The sequence below is a fragment of the Eleutherodactylus coqui genome, chromosome 13 (assembly GCF_035609145.1).
Source record: "Eleutherodactylus coqui strain aEleCoq1 chromosome 13, aEleCoq1.hap1, whole genome shotgun sequence".
In the NCBI taxonomy this organism is placed as follows: Eukaryota; Metazoa; Chordata; class Amphibia; order Anura; family Eleutherodactylidae; genus Eleutherodactylus; species Eleutherodactylus coqui.
In genome coordinates this window covers 58,577,987-58,599,325 of record NC_089849.1, presented here as the reverse complement: position 1 = coordinate 58,599,325, position 21,339 = coordinate 58,577,987, and positions in this window count along the sequence as shown.

Here is a 21,339-nt window from a genome sequence, read left to right as displayed (position 1 = left end):
GATCTCCACAGGTCGACTAGGTGTAGACTCACCAGGTGTTTGAGTCTGCGAATGGCCGAGAGCGAGACTGAGGAGTGCCCTGAGGAGGTGTCCAGGTGTGGATCTAGGACCATGTTGAAGTCGCCTCCGGCTATGATGGTCGTGTTTTCTGCGAACTCTGATAATCTCCGGAGAGCTCTGGAGCTGAAGAGAACCTGGCCCTGGTTAGGGAAATAAAAGTTAGCGAGGGTGAAAGTGTTGTTTAATATCTTAATTTTCAGGAATAGGTACCTCCCCTCGCCCTCCTTCTCTAACGCTAGGATCTGTGGCTTAAAGGATTTGTGAAAGGCTATGGAGACACCTCCAACTTTACGGTCGGGGTGGGGAGCATGAAACCAGTATGGGTAGTAGCGGTTGTGGCATGCGGGTGTGCTTGCGGTGGTGTAGTGGGTTTCTTGGAACAAGGCAATCATGATCTTCTTTTTGTGGAGATTATATAAAATCTGGTTTCTTTTCCCGGGGCTGTTTAGGCCTCTCGTGTTGTAGGAGCTTATTGTCACAGGAGCCATTGCTTACCCTTGGAGAGACATCGCCAGCACTGTTGAGGAGACAGCCTCGTGGTTGTAGGGTGGGGGAACCTAGGGGAGGGAAGTTTAGAGAAGGGGAGAATCCAGAAAAGGGAAAGGTGAGAGCAAAGATTGGTAACATTTAGAACTGTTCTCATGTTGAGTCGGGATCTTAGGCCAGGGAATATCCCATCTCCGAATACAAACATCAGGCAGCTAATAGGGCTGCGGAAAAAAGAGAAAAAGCAAAACAAAAAGAGCAAAAAGTGAAAAACTAGATTGCAGCAACTCGTGCTGCTGGCCTAGTATGGGGGAAGCTGGACCCGAACACCAGACCTCGGCTCCCCCCGTACCCCGGCTTCTAATGCTGAACCCACAGAGGGGTATGATTCAAGGCATCCACGGATTTTAACGACAAGTTCTCTGTCAGAAGGCTGCTGTCACAGGCAGTAGGCACATAGGGCCTAAGGAGGAGTAATTCCGCTCTCTCTGGCTAGCGTTTCCCGTTTGGGCTGACCAGGTGCCATTCTTCTCTTGGGGGCTGTGGATCTGGTGCGTCGACTTTGGGCCAGTCGGGTATGGCTATCATTGGAAGTTCCAGTTTGGCCAGGAACTTTGGAAGGTCGCCCAGACCCCTAAATGTAGCTGAACGCCTGTCTCTTCCGGCGTGCAGCTGAAAGGGATATCCCCAGCGGTAGGGGATGTTTCTTTCTTTTAGCGCCGTCAGTATAGGCTTCAGCGCTTTGCGGAGCTGCAGGGTTATTCTAGATAAGTCGGGCAGTAATAAGAGGTTAGTGTCCTTGTAGATTAAGGGGCCCCGTTCCCGGACTCTTCTGAGGAGCTCCTCTTTGTCTCTGTAGAAATGGATTCTACAGACGACGTCACAGGGTCTTGCTGGGTCGGTACTCCTGGGCCCCAAGGATCTGTGGATCCTGTCGATCTCCACTGGGTTGTTTTCGGATCTATTGAGGATGTCGCCAAAACTTTTTGTAGCCCATTTCTCTAGTTGGGCTGGTTCTATTTCCTCGCTCAGGCCTCTTATTCGGATATTGTTCCTTCTGTTGCGGTTTTCAATATCGTTGAGCTGGGTTAGGATATTGGAGATTTGCGAGGAATGGTCTTGTAGAATTCTGTGGTGTTCAGTGAGCTGTGACTGCATCTGGATTTGTGTTTCTTCCGATTCAGCGACTCTGTGTCCTATGTGTTTTATGTCTGCTTGCAGGGCTTCAATGGCTTGCATTTGTGAGCTAGTTGCCCTTTTCAGTAGTGCGTCGACTTCGTTTCTTGTAGGGATGCTCTTTAGATGAGCTTTCTAGTCCCATTCTTCGCCATCGGCGGCTTTGTCTTCTTCTGAATCTGTCAACAAGGTCGCTTTGGCATGGGCCTGGGAACCTGCCCCTTTTAATGGTGGTGACGAGATGGGAGGCGAGGTGTTTTCGGGAGTCTCAGAGAGCTGCTCGTCTGGGCCATCATAGCCGGAGCGTGCGCTTGGGGGCCTGTTATCGCAGCTTGTCATCTCTGGCGTTTGGCTGGAGGGGATTGTCTCTTGGTCTGCCGTGTCCAGGGGTATACAGCTTCTCTGCTCTTTTGCTTGGGGGCCTGTGCCCTTGCTCTTCTGGCTCAGAGTGTCTCTAGGCAGCGGCTACGGTCCCCGGGTTCGAGGGGCACTTTTCTTGTCTCCCTTGCCAGTTTCTGTCTGTGCTTGGGAGTCTAGGGAGCCCCCTCTGAGAGCCCTGGTTGCTGGCCCCTTCTTGGGTATGGCGCCGGACGAGGTGGGCGGGGCCTGCTGCGGGAGGCTGCTGGCCAACTTGCTCTGTCTCTGGGGCTGCGGGGGTAAGTTCCGCTGGTGACGGGGGTCTATAGGGCTTATGTTGCTGCCCTGCGACGGGGGAGAGTACCGTGCAGCCGTCTGGAGTGGCTCGGCTGGCAGCGGACGTAAGGCTCCTCCCACTTCCCTGAGCGGCGGCGCCATCTTGGGGACCTCCGTGCCGGCCGGCCGCCTCGGCAGATGAGCCAGGTACACGTCCAGCGGGCCTGTTTCTTCCAGTTCCAGCGTCCCCCGGTCTCCCTGCTTCTTTGTGCGTCCCATGGGAGCGGTGCTGTGTCCGTGGATGCGATGTAGGCACAGTTGTAGCCGGGGTTTAGCGGGAGCTCTGTAGAAGTGAGACCTACTACTCCATGTCCTAGGTCACGCCCCTATTTCAGTTTTTTTAACCATTTAGAAGATGTACAAATTTAACATTGATTATTAACCCTTTGCAATCCAATTTTGAATTCAGGGTTTCTTAGGGGGCTTTCTCTTTCTGTCATTATACAATGGCGCCATCTGCTGGCTAGAGCCAGTACTGCGGTATGGGACACGCTGGAGAGGCCCCTCGACAACAGAACGGCCACTAATATAAAGTAAGAATACCCTGCCGGATGTCTTCCGACATCAGAACTGTACAGCCTTCAATCAGAATGTCTTCAGATGTCAGACAGTGGATTGGAAAGGGTTAACAATTTGAGAAACATTTTGTTTTCCTACCACAGGCCAAGATTGCAAATGCTTATAGGTGTCAGAATAATAGATAGCCCCACAAATGACCCCATTAAAAAAAATACACATTTGAATATATTCACTGAGGGGTGTCATGAGTATTTTGACCCCCCAGTTTCTTTTCAGGAATTAACACCTTTAGTGGCACGCCTGGAAATTTTCTGGGACAAGCTCCACTGCCCATAGTGATATAGCCCAGATGATTTCCTGGCTATGTTTCATTATGGGACCTGAAGAGCACAATGCCATAAACTGTGGCAGAGTGCTCTGCCTGGACAGTCGCACAGAGAACAGTGCAGGACTTTAAAAATAGAAGCAGGAAGATATTACCAATCTACAGGCAACTTCTCGCTTCTTTTTTTAAACTCCTGCACTGCTTTGTTTACAGGTTGTCACGGAGACCATCGGCTTGTCAGAAGCCAGCCAATGGTCTCTGTTGCAGGCAGAGGTGGTGCTTAGCTGTCAGAGAATAGCCAAGCATCAGCTCTTAGAGCAGAGAATGGAGAAAACCTCCGATCTCTGCTGTTAACCCTTTATATTCTGCGGTCTATGCGACCAGATTTTTTTCTCCCAACATAGCATATATTGGTCGGCCGTGAAAACGGCGGCCGATATCCTCTCGTGGGAATAAAGCCAAAACGACAGAGAACCACCACAAATGACCCCTTTTAAAAACTAGATCCCTTAAATTTATCTAGGGGTGTATGGCGTATTTTAACCCCACAGTTTTTGAATGAATCTAAGCAAAGCAGAAGGAAAAAAAAATTACAACTTTCATTTTTTTGGCAATTATGTCATTTTAAAAACAGTTTTGTTTTTTTTACAGTACACATATGAATGAGGACTTTCACCCCAAAATGGATACCCCTGTTTGTCTTGTATTTAGAAACATACCCATTGTGGCCCAAAAATTATGTCTGTATCCACAAACTGAAAGGAGCAGTCGGTGGCTTTCATAACAGATATTTTGCTTGAAGACATTTTAGGCCCCATAGCCTACTTGTAGAGCTCTTGAGCGGCCAAACGATGGAGAACCCCCACTGATGACCCCATTTTGAAAACTAGACCCCTTAACGCATTCATCTAGGGGTGTATTGTGTATTTTTACCCCACAGTTTTTGAATGAATCTGAACAAAGTAGAAGGAAAAAATTACGATTTTCATTTTTTTGGCAATTGTGTCATTTTAAAAACGTTTTTTTTGTACAGCACACATATAAATTAAGACTTTCACCCCAAAATGGATACCCCCATTTGTCCCGTGCTCAGAATATTATGTATGCATGCACAACGGGGCTCAAACTGAAAGAAGCATTAAACTTCAACTGTGCTTTAACTTTTACGTAATCGCCATTATCCATTGGATAACTGCGATGACATGACTAGGAAGCGCTCAACGTGGCCCTCGGTCACTGCTGTAGGCTCTCGGCTAGCTTTAGTAGCGAGGAGACTTTCATTTTCCCGGGCCCTACCCAGCTTCTACGTCTGCCACTTTGCCGATGGGTGCGTGCGCCGAAATTGAGGAAAAGCCGCGGATAAGGATCCCGTCGGGGGACATCGCCAGCGGCCTTAGGTAAGTAATATCTCCCCTCACGGATCGGATATGTGATGGGAGGCAAAACTTAATAAATTGTTTACTCTCACGTGATTGCCATTTTCTATTGGAAAACCGCGATCATGTGACCAAGGACTGCATACCGCAGATCCCCCGTGAAATCTCAAGGCTCTTGGCTATGTTTGGTAGCCAGGAGCAGGGAAACTTTAAATTACCCTGGCAATCCGCAGCTTTTGCACATACGTCCACCATTTTGGCGGTGAGCGCATGCGCAAAAGCCATGGTGAGGTCTGCGGACAAATCCGGGGTCTTGGGTACATAATTTCACCTCCCCTCACAAATATGATCCGTGAGGGGAAATAAAAAACTTTTTTTTTACTTTACATGATCGCTGTTATCAATTGGATAGCAGCGATCATGTGACCAGGAACCGCATACAGCGGCTGCCAGTGACACCTCTCTGCTCCTGGCTACACGTTAGCTGGGAGCCAGAAAGATTTTTGAATTTCCCAGGCCACGCGCCCTTCTATGGACACGCTTGACGCCTGGCACGCATGCTATCTGGACTGGGAGCCCAGTACGCCACAGGACATCGTGGAGGACGGGGGTGAGTACTTTCAGCTACCCTGATGGATCCGATCCATCAGGGCAGCTGAATCGTTAACTTTTTTTCCCTTTACTTTTAATTGACTTTCATATGATCGCCGGCATTTACCGAATGCGACCGATTCACGTGACCGCGGCCCGAGATGACAGCTCCAGGTTGCCGGCCACCTCCGGTAACTGACAGCATAGAGTTGTCACATTGAGATCTTGCAGGGTTTTAATCCCCACACGGATTATGTCTTTACGTCCCTGGGGATTAAAGCCCAGCAAGTTAGGACATAAAAAGGCAATGGGGCGGTCACTAAGTGGTTAATAAAGTTGCTAGTTTTATTGGTCTGTTCATAAAGGCTGGGTCACTAGTGAAGTTTTATACCCTTATAATTAATTATCAGCCAAAAAAATTGCTTAAACAAGCGATTTCCAGCGATAGTCATCACGTGTAAAAGCAAGTCTTGACAGGGTACTTAGTACAAAAATTGCTCACTCAGTGTAAAAGACTGCCTGTTCACAGTGAATGGAAACAAGTGACAAGAAGAGATCTCTGGCACACTCTGCCTCAATTCACTGAAAAACTCTAACTCCTGTGTAAAGGCAAATTAGGGCCCAACAGTCATTCCACGTACATGTACCATTAGTCATGTATTAAGAGTTGACTGCAAGAATGGTGGCATTAAAATAGAAAAAAAAACTTGCAAGGTGGCTAAGGTAGAGTGGGTAGTCATTCAACTAAAACAGAGAGGAGATCCTACCGGTAATAAGAAGTGGCAATGTGAAACAGTCCAACCATGCAGACAAAATCTGTAGGTCATGGTGATCTCTACAATAGAGATAACTTAGGCACCATGTACTAGTTGTCATCTCTTGAACTCATTGAAGAAAGTAACTGGTTACTTCATAGTTTATCTGGGAGAATACAACATCTTAGCTGACCGATGACAGTTTTTACTAAAGATTTAGAAAAAAGGTTTTCATTCTTATAAAAATGCGCTCATCCACAAAAGATCTTTCTTTGATAAACCGTTCCCCAGTAGATAGTTCATCCTTGAGAGGGTGTTATTCAATATCTATGGTCAGTTTGAATGACTGTTTGATCATTAGTTGCTCATCAACCTACTTGTAAAGCCCCTTTGACATGAGACAATTATCGTGCAAATCGCTCATTAGATTGGGAGGTTTGCACAATAACCGTGCAGTGTAAGCGTAGGAAGTAATAGACTGATCAGCGATAAATCAGTGATCGGATCTTTCATGCTGATCATTAAATCATTGTTGGTCTGCCGCTGCATCGTTCAGTTTATAGAGGCAGTCGTTCATCTATGAACGATTTCCTGTTTACTGTCAATGAAGGTGGGCGAGCTGGAATGATCTCCGGCCCGCTCCGCCTCATTCACTGAGCAAGGATCGCTCCTGTGTAAAAGCACAGAAGAGATCATCGCTGGGACAGCTATCGGGCACTTCAGCGCCCGACAGCTGTCCCTTGAAAAAAGGGCTTAATGTATGTGGCCATCTTAAAGCCCACATACACATTAGTGTTAATTATCGGAACCGGTTCATAACATTAGGGCACCACTTAATTCTCCAGAACAGATTATGTCGGGGCAAAGTAGTATTAGGAGTGTTGCATTTCAGTGCCCAATTCTTTTATTTCCCTGGATATAAGTAGCCACCACAGCTGGCTGCTGCTTACCTCCCTTAATGCAAAAGCACTTGGCTGAGCTGAACACGTGTATGAGGAAGCCTGGGGAAATAGCTGTCAGCTGAACGATCATTCAAGCCAACAGCTGTTATAGGTGAATGAATATCTTAAAAGGTATGTGTTTATCTGTGTCTAAACTCAGTTTCTGAACCCTTCAAAAAATGCTGTATGCCCCACTGAGTGTGAGCAAAACAGATAAAACTGGTTATTTAAAGAAATGTCATTACACCAGGCTTTCAGTTAACTATTCTTAAAAATACACTCATTGTCAAAAAAATCCATCACCTAGAAGGATTTGTTGAAACGCAATAAGACTGTGTGTGATTGTAACTTAGATACAAGTGATTAAAACAACAGAACAAAAGGATAATTTTTTGCAGAAAACTGAACACTTGAAGGGAGGATCTAGTACCCTGTTGTACCGCCTCTTGCTTGGATGTAAAATGCAATACGGACGGGCATGGAGGCTCTAGTACCTTGTTTTAGCACCTCTAGCTTGGATACAAGATGTGATACGGGCGGGCATGGAGGCTCTAGTACCTGTTGTAGCACCTATAGCTTGGATACAAGATGTGATACGGGTGGGCATGGAGGCTCTAGCACCCTGTTGTAGCACCTATAGATTGGATACAAGATGTGATACGTGTGGGCATGGAGGCTCTAGTACCCTGTTGCACCGCCTCTAGCTTGAATGCAAGATGTGATGCGGGTGGGCATGGAGCCTCTAGTACCTTGTAGGACCACCTTTAGGTTGGATACAAGAGGTGATACAGGCGGGCATGGAGGCTCTAGTACCCTGTTGCACCGTCTCTAGCTTGGATACAAGATGTGATACGGGCGGGCATGGAGGCTCTAGTACCCTGTTGTACCGCCTCTAGCTTAGATACAACATGTGATAGGGAGTCTGCATGCCCACCCATGTTGTACTGCCTCTAGCTTGGATAGATGTCTCATGGTCGGGCATGGAGACTCTAGTACTCTGCTGTACTGCCTCTAGTTTGGATGTAAAATGGGATATAGGTGGCATGGAGGTATACAGGTTCAGTATAGTATCCTGCAGCATATCACTCCACATTTAAAGTAACTCAGCCTCTAGATCGTGCAGACCCATAGGCTGTTGAAGTTGGCATCCCAGATGATCTCATACATGTCTATTGGTGACAAATCTGGTGACTAGGTAGGCTTCGGAAGTGTGGCAAAATTATGGAAACATTCCTGTGACCCCCTTGGATGTGCAGTCGAGCATTCTCCTGCTTGGAAATGCCTCTTGGAAGCCGCCATAAGAGGAACACGTGGCTGCAGGATGCCCTGAACATATCGCTGAGCTGTCATTGTCCCTCGTACCACTATAGGGGTGGCCGACTGACAAATGCGATGCCCCCCCTCCCCAGACCATCACACCAGCGGTAGGGACAGCGTTCCGCTTCACAGCAGAGGCAGGATTGAGGTGCTCCCCTTTAGGTCTCGAGACACAAACACGGCCATAGTCAGTGCCCAAATTAAACCTGGATTCAATCGCTGAAGACAACCCAGTTCCACACCATAGAAACCCAGTTTGGTAATTCACGACATCAGTGCAAATGGAGGTGACAATGAGTGCAAAGGCAGTACACGTAATGGGCAATGTGAGGTCGAATGTCCTTCAGCCAAATGCTTGAAAATGTTTCCAACAACACAGAGGCTCTGAGGACGGTGCCATCTATCTCTGGATGATCAGACAATCCTGTCAACTGGGGGTCTCTCAAGGGTGTCTTGAGCCTGGTCGTCTTGTGTGCGTTCCCTCACACATCTACTGATCCCAACAACTCCTAAAAGTCTGGTCAGAACAGTCCAGGTGGTTGCAATTCGTTGAAACAACCCTACAGCTTCTCACATTCCAATAATGCGCTGCCCCTGAAAAACTGTTAACCGGGAGAAATCTCTTTGAATGCGTCATAGAGTCGTCTGGAAGTCAATAAACTCGACACAAGCAGAAAAAGTGGTCCACTACACAAGTGGCCTCTGAGAGCCTTTTTATAGGCCAAAGGTGGAACCATTTTTTAGGGCGTCATGCGGCAAGACCATTCATCTAAGCACATCACAACTCTAATAATTTGTATATCTGCCCGAGATGTAACTGCATGCCGAGTTTTGCAGCAAAACGGCAACTACTTCTAGGTGCTTGTTTTTTTTTACAGGACTGTAATACTGCATATCTGAATTGCAATCACCTTATGCTTTTGATGTGCCAAAATCCATTTTGTTTCTTTTTTTCTCCAGTGATGAGCTCAGCATTTTGTGTCTCTTCTTTATTACAAAAATTGTTTCCAAGAATTTTGTACCTTGAGAATATCAGCTAAAAAACTTGTTCTGTAATAATTCAGCAGTACGGCGTCTACAAAACATCCCAAAACGGCACAGGAAAAAAATGAATATATAAGTGCTCCAGTTACAGAATAGTGAGACAATGAGGTCATACCTTGAAATCAATCTGTGCTGAGCGGTATGCAAACATTAAACTGCTTTTTAGTCTAATGCACAGTCCATAGAGTTGATGTTTCTCTAGGATTTTAGACTTATTTTTTACTTTTAGGTGGCAAGATATTCCTTTTGTCTGCTCTGCCAATAATTTAGTAATCATTGTTCATCAGCCAAGACTGTATTTCATTCTGTTATTATTCAAGGCTACATAGTAAAATATTGTACAGTCTGGCGTGATAATCTCACACGCAAGATGAACTTTTTAGTGTACAAAAGTGTTCCTGGCTGTAAAGTAGGGGGCAATTGGTAAGGACCGCCAACTGTGAGCTCAGACATTTAACCGAGATTAAAATGATGTAGGCTATAAAAGAATTTGGTATGCATCTTTTTTTTTCTATGACTTTCAACAAAAGTCCTGCTTCGCTAGAGAAGACTTCTGTTAAAGAGCTATAGAGTCCATGAGACATCACGTGATTCGGGTAACCCAGTGAGGCCTGTCGTTTTGACTTGACCTACGTGCTCCCACCATGTTAATGATGAATGGTTGCTGCAATGGACATCACATAATTCTGTACCCAAACAGAGTGTGACAGACAGGTACGAACGCCGAACCCCCCTCCCCCCCCCCCCCACATTGAGAGGGAAATTAAATACATGTATAGTGCTGCTCCATTCATCTTCAATGGGGCTAACAGGGATGGCCAAGCCCTTGTACTTGGACATTTGCATCAGCCCTATTGAAATTAATGGAGTGGCACCGCACATATACGACCACTGCTCCGTTCAGTCTCTTCCTCACTGTGCATGGATGCAGCAAGCCCTCAGTTACAAGAAGAGGGGTGGGACACAGGACCGTTGTTCTCGGGATCAGTGGGGGTCTCAACAGCGATCAATTAGACTTTTATAACCTATACTATGGATAAGTAATAAGTCTCCCTTGGGATAACCCCTTTAAGCAGCTGCTACCATCAATGCTTTGCACGTGTGTGAATGGTTGTTCAATGGTATATGTGAAGTATGCTGTTGGTAACCGGTGTAGCCTTTATTTTTCTCTACAAGTAAATATTAAGGCTTTTTCCATGATTCTTATTGTTCTTTGCTGACGCCTACTCTACTCACCCTTCTCCTGGTAAAGATGTTTTGTAGCTACTAACCTATATTTTTTTAATCATCTGTAATAAAACATTACAAGCAATTTAAAATACCACAATATAACATCAAAATTAATTCCCATAACTAAATTCTGACAGTACTATCCTGTTATGTCCTAATTTCTGGCGCTCATAAGTGTCACTTGTCTGCATTATTTTGCAGATTCTTTAACGTCCTGTGCCTACTACGCAGACCTGGGAGGAGTTTTGAACTCCTCATGGAACTGGGTTTTTTTGTTTATTTTTTACTAGAGCTACACTGTAAGACCTTATACACATGGACATATTACAGTGCCAATAATGTGATTGGGAAAAGCTTACTTATATTTCCTAACATTCAAGGTCGAGGTTCAGTTCTCACACATGTAGCTGTAAAAGACTTGCGAAAGTAATTATAGCTTTAGGAGTCATTCACACAGAGCAGATTTGCTACATTTTCATCGACTTTTAAATTTTGTTTTATAAAAGGGTTAGAAAAATATATCCTTAGGATAGGCAATGAATGTATGATTGGTGGTGGTTTCAGGAGTGGGAATGACATGAATGACCTACCCAAATAATCAGACTGCTGTTCCCGCAATCCTAGCCGCTCGTACATAATCACTTCCTGGTGACAGGATTCATAAAATCCCACCTCCAGTAAGCGATGGCTGTGATTGATTCTCGAGCGCCCCCGCCTCCAGTAAGCGATGGCTGTAATTGATTCTCGAGCGCCCCCGCCTCCAGTAAGTGATGGCTGTGATTGATTCTGGAGCGCCGCGCTCAGCCAATCAATGCAGCGCTTGATGAAGCAATCACAGCCATCGCATTGGTTCGCCCAGCTCTGCAGTGATTGGCTGAGCTGTGTCTAGCCAATGCATAAATCGCGCTTGCACAACGTGATGGCTGCTGATTGTTTTTTTAGAACCACGGCTCACCAGGAAATGATTATGTACGAGTGACTAGGACTTGAGAACAGCACGGACCTCTGGAGAGCAGCATGATGAACGTGGACTGAGTCTGCTAGGTAAGTAAAATAAGACCTAGTGCCTGTTTAGGGCAAAAAGTAATATAATAGAGGGTCTTATTTTCGGGGAAACACGGTAGCTGAGATCTTAAACAGGTTGTTAGGGAATAGTAGTATAAAAAGGCTGCCTGTTCAGCTTAGGAAAACATGTCCTAGGATGGGAGACTTCATGTGGAGATATGAGCGGGTTTTATTCAAAAACAGCTGTCATCACTACCGTGAAATTGCGGTCATCAGGCGTCAAGGGATTTCAAATGTTTCCATTGTTTTAAATGGGAAACATCACATTGCACTCGCAGGCACGTGTCTTTTAAGGTCCCATTTAAAACAAATAGGCGAGGCGTTCCACGGGAACGCCCAAAGGTAAAGCATGCTGCGAAGAAAACGAAATTAAAATCGCTCATGTGAATAAATCCATTTCAGAGAATGGATTTCATATTCACACGAGTTTTCTGTGCACAAGAATATTGCTCGTAGGAATAAGCTCTAAGGCTGTATTCTCAAGGCCGGTATTAAAATGCGTGGTCAGTCTGTTTTTGAAATGGACAGAACACGAATGGGAAAAAAAACCAAAAATATTCAGGGTTCTTCCACACGAGTGATTTCTTCACTCGGACAGATGGTCTAATTTTAAGAGTTGCTGCATGCCCTATTTTCATGAGAACCTCGCACGAGAATAGGACTTATAATTGTTTGGCACAGCTCACTCTTGGCTGTGTAGATGTGGCCTAAGATTTTTTGTTCAATCAAACTTTCTAGTTCTGAGACCCATGTACTTCACATTCTCTGAAGTTTCTGGAATGTTAATGTTTTTAAACGGACTACAAAAAAACCCCAAAAACTTGTCTCTTGTTAAATAGTAATGTGTAAAGTCCGGTCGGTCATATACAGGATCTAGGTTTATATAGAAATACCTTTCTAATCTGTAGATTGTTTAGTAAGGAAGAAAGCTGTATAGACTTGTTACTCCCACACTTATCCATTACATTATCATATGTAAGCAAAACTGAAGGCAAGCTGGTTTTTCTGGTAAGTTATTGGCGCATAAATGAGAAGCATAATAGCTGGTTGAACACGTGAAATATTCAGCATGTGGATCCAACCGCCGCCTTGTAACATTACTCACAGGTATTGTAAATTCTGCAGAATGTAACAAGCACATTCCTAAAATACATTCACAGGAATAATTGAAATGTAAAAACTTGCTATGCTTTCCTGCACAGAAGTCTGGCCTATTTTTACGTAGCATAACACAGTAATATTAATTATACTGCATGGCCACTTTAATACATACACCCATCTAGTAGTGTGTTGAATCTCCTTTGGCCTTCAGAACTGCAGCAATTCATCAGGACATAGTAATATAGTAAGTTAGGCTGAATGAAGACAATGTCCATCTAGTTCAGAACTGCAGCAATTCATCAGGACATAGTAATATAGTAAGTTAGGCTGAATGAAGACAATGTCCATCTAGTTCAGCCTGTTTCAACCTCCCTGTTGATCCAGAAGAAGGCAAAAAACCCCAAGAGGCAGAAGCCAATTAGCCCTTTCGGGGGAAAAATTCCTTCCCGACTCCATTATGACGGCAGTCAGAATAGAAAGACGTCTAGTCCCCTCTTAAACTCCTCTATAGATTTAGCCATCACCATGTCCTCAGGCAGAGAGTCCCACAGTCTCACTGATCTTACAGTAAAGAACCCCCTTATGTGTTGGTGATAAAACCTGCTTTATTCTAAATGTAGCGGATGCCCTCTTGCTACTGACACAGTCTGGAGGTATAAACAGATCATGGGAGAGATTTCCTTGTATTGTCCCCTAATGTATTTATACATAGTTATTTGATCGCCTCTTAGCCGTCTTTTTTCTAGGGTAAATAATCCCAATTTTGATAGCCTCTCTGGGTATTCTAGTACCTTCATTCCATGTATTAATTTAGTTGCCCTTCTTTGAACCCCCTCAAGTACTGCAACATATTTCCTGAACAGCAGTGCCCAGAGCTGTACACCTTATTCCACGTGGGGCCTGACAAGGCAACAAGCTGAAACATCGCTTACGTTTGTGATGGGAGAATAAAAAGCACACTGAATTAGCACCATTGATGCTGCTGGAATTCTTTCTCTTTCTGTTGGATATACTGGGAGTTCTGGATCTGGTCTCCTATACCAGCTGTTGCATACAAGCCCACCTATGACTAGATATTTATAGTGATACTGCTCTCGAACCTTTATGTATTGTAAGTGCCTTATATAGTGGAAGAATAGTGTTCTCATCCTTCGCCCCCTATACCTCTTTTAATGCACACCAAGACATTATTTGCTTTTTTAGCAGCTGACTGGCCTTGGTTACTCCAGTTAAATCTACAGTCCACTAGTACCACCAGGTCTTTTTCCATCTCACTTTTCCCTAGCAGTATCACATTCAGTGTATATTGGTGACATCCGTTTCTTCTGCCCATGTGCATAACCTTACATTTATCAATATTGAACTTCATTTGCCATTTTTCTTTCAATATATTTTATTGATTTTAAGTATATAACTTTACTATGTCAAGAGGCGATAGAGTCGTGAAATTCACTTCTCTATCTTATTGTTGTAACCATTAAAGGAGAACTTATGAAAACCAATAAGATTATGTGTGTTACATTCTGTTACTTAACAAACAGGGGGAAAGGGGAGGGTGGAATGTGGAAGGTAGGAATAGAGGGGAAGAGGGGGAGGGGGGGATGCTTCAGATTGGGCCCTCTGGTTAACTTTACCACTTGTGGTGTGGACAGGTCAGTCGTAGTTGCCATTCTGCAGCCACCTAGTGAATGAGTGTGAATTGCGTGCGTTTATCCAAACCGCCCAGGTACGATAGAAGCTCTCGTATCTGGTTGTATCGTCCTGTGTCCTCAGTTTCTCTAATCGTTCAATTTCGTCCATCGCCCCCACCCACGCACCTCTGGGAATTTCGATGTCCTGTTTCCAGAATCTGGGAATTACTTGTCTCGTGGCCATGATGAAAAATTTCAGCAGGCCTTTTTTAAGTGAGTGGATGCTGGGGGGGGGATGGACAAGAGTGCCACCTCAGGCGTCAGGGACAGTGGTTCCCCGCTCACCTTCTCGTATAGCTTTTCCACGTCCTGCCAAATGGGTGTAATCATGGGACACTCCCACCATATGTGTAGCATCGAGCCCACCTCCCCATGGCATCGCCAGCAGGTATCTGGCGTCGATGGAAAGAGAGAATGAAGCCTTTCCGGTGTCATGTACCATCTTGATAAGATCTTAAAGTTCAGTTCTTGTAACCTACTGGACACCAACATCTTGTGTGTGTATTGGAATGCCCTGTTCCAGAGCTCTCAGGGGAAGGATCGACCCAGCGCCTCCTCCTACGCGGTAATCCACCTGGAGATGTGGCTATCTAATTGTTCTTCTAGTAGTTGACTATATAGTAATGACACGGTATGTCTAGGCGCCTCTTCCATGTTACACAGTCTCTCGAATGATGTAAGGGTTAGGTTCCACCCCCGTTCGGGTCTTATCTTTCCCAAGTAGTTGCGAACCTGCAAATATTGCATCCATGAGCCCGGGGGAGTCCCCCTAGTCCCCTGTAGGCTCGCCAGGTCACGGAGGCCCTGGGCGTCCAACACCTCCCCCACCCTTGCTTCAGTTCCAGGGGGCAAGAATCCCAGACTACGAGTGTCCAGGGTTGCCGGGATCTGTGGGTTTCCTGCTAATGGGGTGAGGGGACCTGGGACGGATGTCCGGCATCCCCCCTTCCATGCCCCCAGGAGGGTAACCATCAGGGCCGAGGTCTCCACTTTCTCCAATTTGACCCCTTTCGGGATCCAGAATGCCCCTTTTGGTGAGGTGTTGCTCTCCTCTTCTATTTGCACCCATAATTTATCTGACCTGTGGTGGTATAAGTCTAGTATTAGGGTTCCGATTGTGGCTTTGTGGTAAAGATATATGTCAGGGAGGCCTACCCCCGCTTTGGACTTTGGTTTGGTTAGGCTTTTGTAGCTGAGCCTTTTAGAGACTCCCCTCCATATAAAGCGAAGTATAAGACTTCTCAGTCTGTCAAAAAAGGTTTTCGGGGGGTTGCATGGTGCAGTTTGGAAAATATACAAAAGCCGTGGAAGGACATCCATTTTGACTGCGTTCATTCTACCGAACCATGACAGTGACCCTCTTGCCCATCCCTCCAGATCTTTTTTCAAGGTTGATAACAGGGGCTTGTAATTCAATTCATATAGTTGGGTTGGGTCGGATGGAATCTGAATCCCTAGATATTTAATTGAGTCACTTCCCCATTGAAATGGGAGAGCTGTGGCTATGTTCCTGGCTTGTTGTCGTGGGATCGTAATGTTCAGAACTACCGACTTTTGGACATTTACTTTATAGTTGCTGAGCTTACCGAAAGTGGCAAACTCTTGCATGATATTGGGGAAGCCTATGCGTGGTTCGGTGACATACAGCAGGAGGTCATCCGCGTAAAGTGATAGTTTATGTTCCTCCTTTCCGCTCTGTATTCCACGTATTGATGGATTATTCCTAATGGCGTTCGCAAGTGCTTCCATGACTAGGATATATAACATGGGGGATAGGGGACACCCCTGTCGCGTGCCATTCCCGACCTCGAATGGGGTTGACAGCTTGCCATTGACCCTGACCTGTGCCGAGGGGCGATGATAAAGGGCCATTATCCAGGCTATTGCTCTGGGGCCAAGTCCCACTTTCCGGAAGGTTGCTTCTAGGAATTTCCAACTGATTTTGTCGAACGCTTTTTCGGCGTCGACAGATAACAGACATAATGGGGTCCTTTTCTTTCTAGCCCGATCTATCAGGGCCAGGGTCTTTATGGAATTATCTCTTGCTTCTCTCCCAAGAACGAAGCCCACCTGGTCCCCATGAATAATTCGGGGAACTGCGGGATTCAATCTATTTTCTATCATTTTTGAGAAAATTTTGAGATCGCAGTTAATGAGTGAGATTGGTCGGTAACTGCTACACGACAGGGGGTCTTTTCCTGGTTTGGGTATCAGAACTATATGTGCCTGAAGGGCCTGGGGTGGGAAAGGGCAGCCTCCGGAAACCTCATTAAATGCTTGGAGCATCATGTCTATAATCAGGTCTCCGCATATCTTATAAAATCTCGGGGAGATCCCGTCTGGGCCCGGGCTTTTCCCTGTTTTGATTTCTGAGAGTAGCTGTCTGAATTCCTCTGGTTCAAAATCTCTTTCTAGTCCCTCAGATTCCTCCAGTGGGACCCGGGGGCGTAAAGGTCCAGATATTCCGACATTGTTTGCGTGTGTTGGGTTTCTGTCTCGGCCCCGATCTCGCGTATGTTATATAGTTTAGAGTAAATAATCTAAATCCCTCCAATATTTCCTGTGGGGAATGGACCCGCCCGCCCCCTGAGGAGTTAATGGAGTGTATGTGTGGATGGGTCGCTCTTGGGTCTAGTGCTCTGGCAAGCCAGCTGCCGCTCTTATCGCCATATTCGTAGTAGCCGGCTTTCAGTTTGTCTCTTCTACAGAGAGCTTTTTGATCCAAGATGTCTAGTATTTTATGCCGGAGTTCCGATATCTCCGCTTGGAGGATAGTGGAGGAGGCTGCTTTATTGGAGGTTTCTTTTATGTTAAGTTCTTGTATTAATTGGGTGAGGCGCGCGGTGTGGTCTTTTTTGATCATTGCACTATGTGAGATGAAGACTCCTCTCAACACACACTTGAGGGTTTCCCATTTTATTGGGGCGCTCGTGGGGTCTGACTCATGATCTTTTTTAAAATTTTCTATGGTCTTCCTGATGTCGTGCAAGCATGCGGTGTCTTTAAGTAAGTTCTCGTTGAGACGCCATGTACGTGTCCCCACCGTGGTGTCCCCCGAGCCCAGGGATGCATATATCGGAGAGTGGTCGGACCATAGAAATATGTCCATGGAGCACTTAGGGGCCCCGTCGAGCAAACCATGTGAAATGAATATGTAGTCAATTCTACTATATGAGTTGTGCGCCGTGGAGTGAAAGCTGTAGTCACGCTTACCCGGGTGGAGGATGCGCCATAGGTCGATCAGATCCATACTCACGAGTGTCTTTTGCACTTTGCGGATGGCTGCTTTGGTTAGTGCCGAGCGTCCCATGGAGGAGTCTAGTCGGGGCTCCATACACATGTTGAAGTCGCCGCCTAGCACGATCGGAGTCCCTTCTGCAAAATCTGAGAGTCCCTGGAGAGCTCTGGAAGCGAACCAGACCTGTCTTTGATTGGGAAAGTACATATTGGCAATTGTGAAAATTTTGTTAGCAATAAGTATTTTTATAAATATGTACCGCCCTTCTTCATCTGACTTCTGTGCAAACACCTCTGGGGCCAATGACTTGTGAAGGGCTATAGAGACCCCACAGGTTTTGTTTTCAGGGTGAGTGGAATGAAACCATTTGGTATAGTACTTGTTCCTGCTGCAGTCCGGTGTACCGGTACGCGGGAAGTGTGTTTCTTGGAGCATTGCTATCAACACCCTTTTCCTGTGGAGCCTGTACAGCACTTGGTTGCGTTTGTTGGGGCAATTAAGGCCCTTTGCGTTGAAGGAACATGTCGTTAGATTGGCCATTAGGATATGCTAGGGATTAACCATGGTGTTTGGTGGGCGTCTTGGCCCTTTGTCTTACCCAAGGGTGTCTTCTGGAGCTGGGGGGGGGGGGGGGGATGGGGGCAGGACATGAGGGTAGATCGGGGGCGGAGAGGAGGGAAAACATAGATCCACATATGAACATTGATAAAGAAACAATTATTAATATTATTTTCCAATGTGGTCAACATTCTAAAACTAATAGACGGCTGACATCTATGCAGCAATGTGATGCTGCGGTCCCTAGTGGGAGGGAGGCTGGGTGAGTCGAGTCCGCGAGCCACGCCTCCCCACCCCATATCTGTTATGAGACGTTATGGTGGGCATCCAGACCTTTATGAGATAAGAATGAGAGGGACAGGTAGGTGTAGTAAGCGAAGGGAGGTGATTAAGTACATGTTTGAGTATTAGAACAGATGGGAGAAGAAGGAGTTTGTTATTATTGGGGAGTGGACAGGGAGGTCCCCTTCTCCGTTGCGCCTAAGGGGGGCGCATTGTTGAAGTGAGGGGAGAACAGATAGATTATAGTGGAAAGGTTCAGCAGGTGGAAGAGCAGTTGGATGTCTGAGGTCTTGATTGGAGGTCCGGTGAGATATGTCCTTTCCGGGAGTGTAGTTAGCCGGCCTTTATATGGTAATTTTGATAATTCTTTCCACGGTCTTTGTGTGTTGTTTCAGGCCGAGGCTTATGTGCTGGTTTTCGGGCTCATCAATAAGGGCAATGTCTGTGTGTGATGGGTTCGTCGGGTCCTCCCCTCCAATGGTGTCGTTCGGGGTTCGGTGGGGTATCTTGCAGGTGCGTAGCCGAGCCAGTCTCATTTGTGGTGTTCTCTTGGTGGGCGAACCCTATCGTCCTTGTGTGGCTGTTTACGCTTAGAGGTAGCTACTTGCCACTGGTCCCGGGGAGGTGGGGGAGTCGGGGCGCTTGTTTTCTGCCATTCTGGCAGTGAGACCATCGGAAGTTTCAATGTTTTGAGAAATTTGGGTAGGTCTCCTAATGATCTGAATATAACTGTCTCTTTTCCTATGCCTGCTATCAGCTGGAATGGATATCCCCATCTGTATGGCATTTCTTTTTCTTTGAGAATTGTCAGTAGGGGTCTCAATGCTCGACGTTGCTGAAGCGTTCTTTTGGATAGGTCTGGTAGTATTAGGAGATTCCTGTCGCGGAATTTTATCGGGCCTTTGTATCTGATCAGACGTAGGATCTCTTCTTTTTCCTTGTAGAAGTGGATCCTACACACCCCATCTCTCGGTCTTTCAGGATCTGTTGACCTGGGGCCCAGCGCTCTGTGAATCCTGTCTATTTCGATTAGGTTGTTCGGGGTTCTGTTCAGGAGATTGCCGAAGCATTTATGCGCCCAGGCCTCTAAATGTTTGTTCTCGACTTCCTCACCTAATCCCCGTATCCTCAAGTTGTTTCGCCTGTGGCGATTTTCTATGTCGTCTAAATGGGTTGCTAGCTCCGCGATTTGGCTCGCGTGTTCACATAAGATGTCATGATGCTCGTCTATTCGGTGGAACACTTGTTCTTGTGTCTCTTCTGTTTCCATGAGTTGTTGTCCCATCTGGTGGATTTCTTTTTGTAGGGACTCTAGCGCGGATTTTTGAGATGAGGCAAATTGAGCAAAGAGGTTGTCTAAATCTCTTTTAGTGGGAATGGATCTGAGGTGTTCCTTCCAATTCCAGTCGTCCGAGTCTGATTCGGATGATTGTATCTGGTTGCTGGCGTCGCCCTGGGGTTGGTGCGAGTTTGTGTTCATGCGATGTTTTTCTGACCTCAGTGTGTCTTGCTGGGCTGAGCTTGCAGTTGCGGGGGTATGTTGCTCTGTATACCTGTTGTTGCCCCTTATCTGGGGTGCAGGTGTGTGTGGTGGCTCTTTTTTTCTTGCCCCTTGTCTTATGTGTGCTACCCCCTCATGTTCTTTCAGTGGGGGGACCCACCAATCGGGGTCTCTGGGGAGTTCTTTCCCCTTGTTTCCTTGGGGCCTTGGTAAAGGGTCCTGGGGAGGCTGCCCATTCCTCCTCACTTTCATGAGGGAGATCCAGGGGCTTATGTGCCTGCTTTAGGGCCTCTGCATACCCCTTCTTATGTCCATCGGAGCCCCTGCCCCATATGGGTGTCAGCCCGTTCTCAGTGGGGGGTAGGGGGTTAATATTGCTCCCCTCCCCTGTACCTGTGGGGTCTCCTGATGTCTCCCGGGTGTCAGCGCTTCTCTCCGCTGTTTCTTCTGCTGCCGCGTCCCCGTCTCTCCCCACTTCCGGTCCCAAGGTTGGGGAAGATGGCGGCCGGGCTCGGACTTCCGGCGGGACCTCCCCGCGTTGTGGCTCCGGCATCGTTCTTTCTGCAGCTGCTGGAGATGGGGAGTTCCTTCTGTCTGGTGTCGGGGGGTAGCTGGGGCTTACTGTCGGTCCGCTGTAATGTTCTCCGGCGGTTCGGAATGTCTGCGTGTTCGCGCGCTTTCTTCCGGCGCCATTCTGTTCAGCCGGGCTGTGGATGGTGATGGGCTTGTGCGCGGTGTTCCCCCTGGTGTCCCGGTCGGGGAGTTGTCGCTCCGACCGGAGTCTTCTTCGTCTGCTGGCTGGCGTCTTCTCCCTCTTCTCTCCTCCACCTGCTCCGCCAGGGGTCGCTTCCCGCCTCTGCCCTCCTGCTGCTTGCGGCGTTCACCGGCGGCCATGATGAAGCGGTCCAGCGGTCCCGAATCATCTTTTCTGCCTCTGGGTAAGCTTTCCCCTCTCTTCTTCTTGCCCATTCCTGCTTTTGGGCTAGCTTTTGGAGGGTCTGGATGCCTTTTTTTAAGTCGTTATTGGCGTGGGGAAGACGGAGCTCCTGCTGTATGCGACTTAGCTCCTCATGGTCCAGGCCATGCCCCCCCATTTGCCATTTTTCTGCCCAAGCCCCCAGCTTATCTAGGTCCGTTTGTAGCCGTACATTGTCCTCCATTGTATTAATTATCTTGCATAATTTTGTGTCATCTGCGAATATTGATATTTTACTGTGCAGTTCCTCTATCATGTTGTTTATAATACATTTTATTCCCCTGCATCTTATGTGACATCTCCTTCTCAGTGCAAATGCTTTTGCTGTTAATATAATTGAAGAATAGTTTAGGGTTGTTTTTGCTCTCTTTGGCGATCAGTCTTTCTGCCTCCTCCTTAGCAATTTTGATCTTT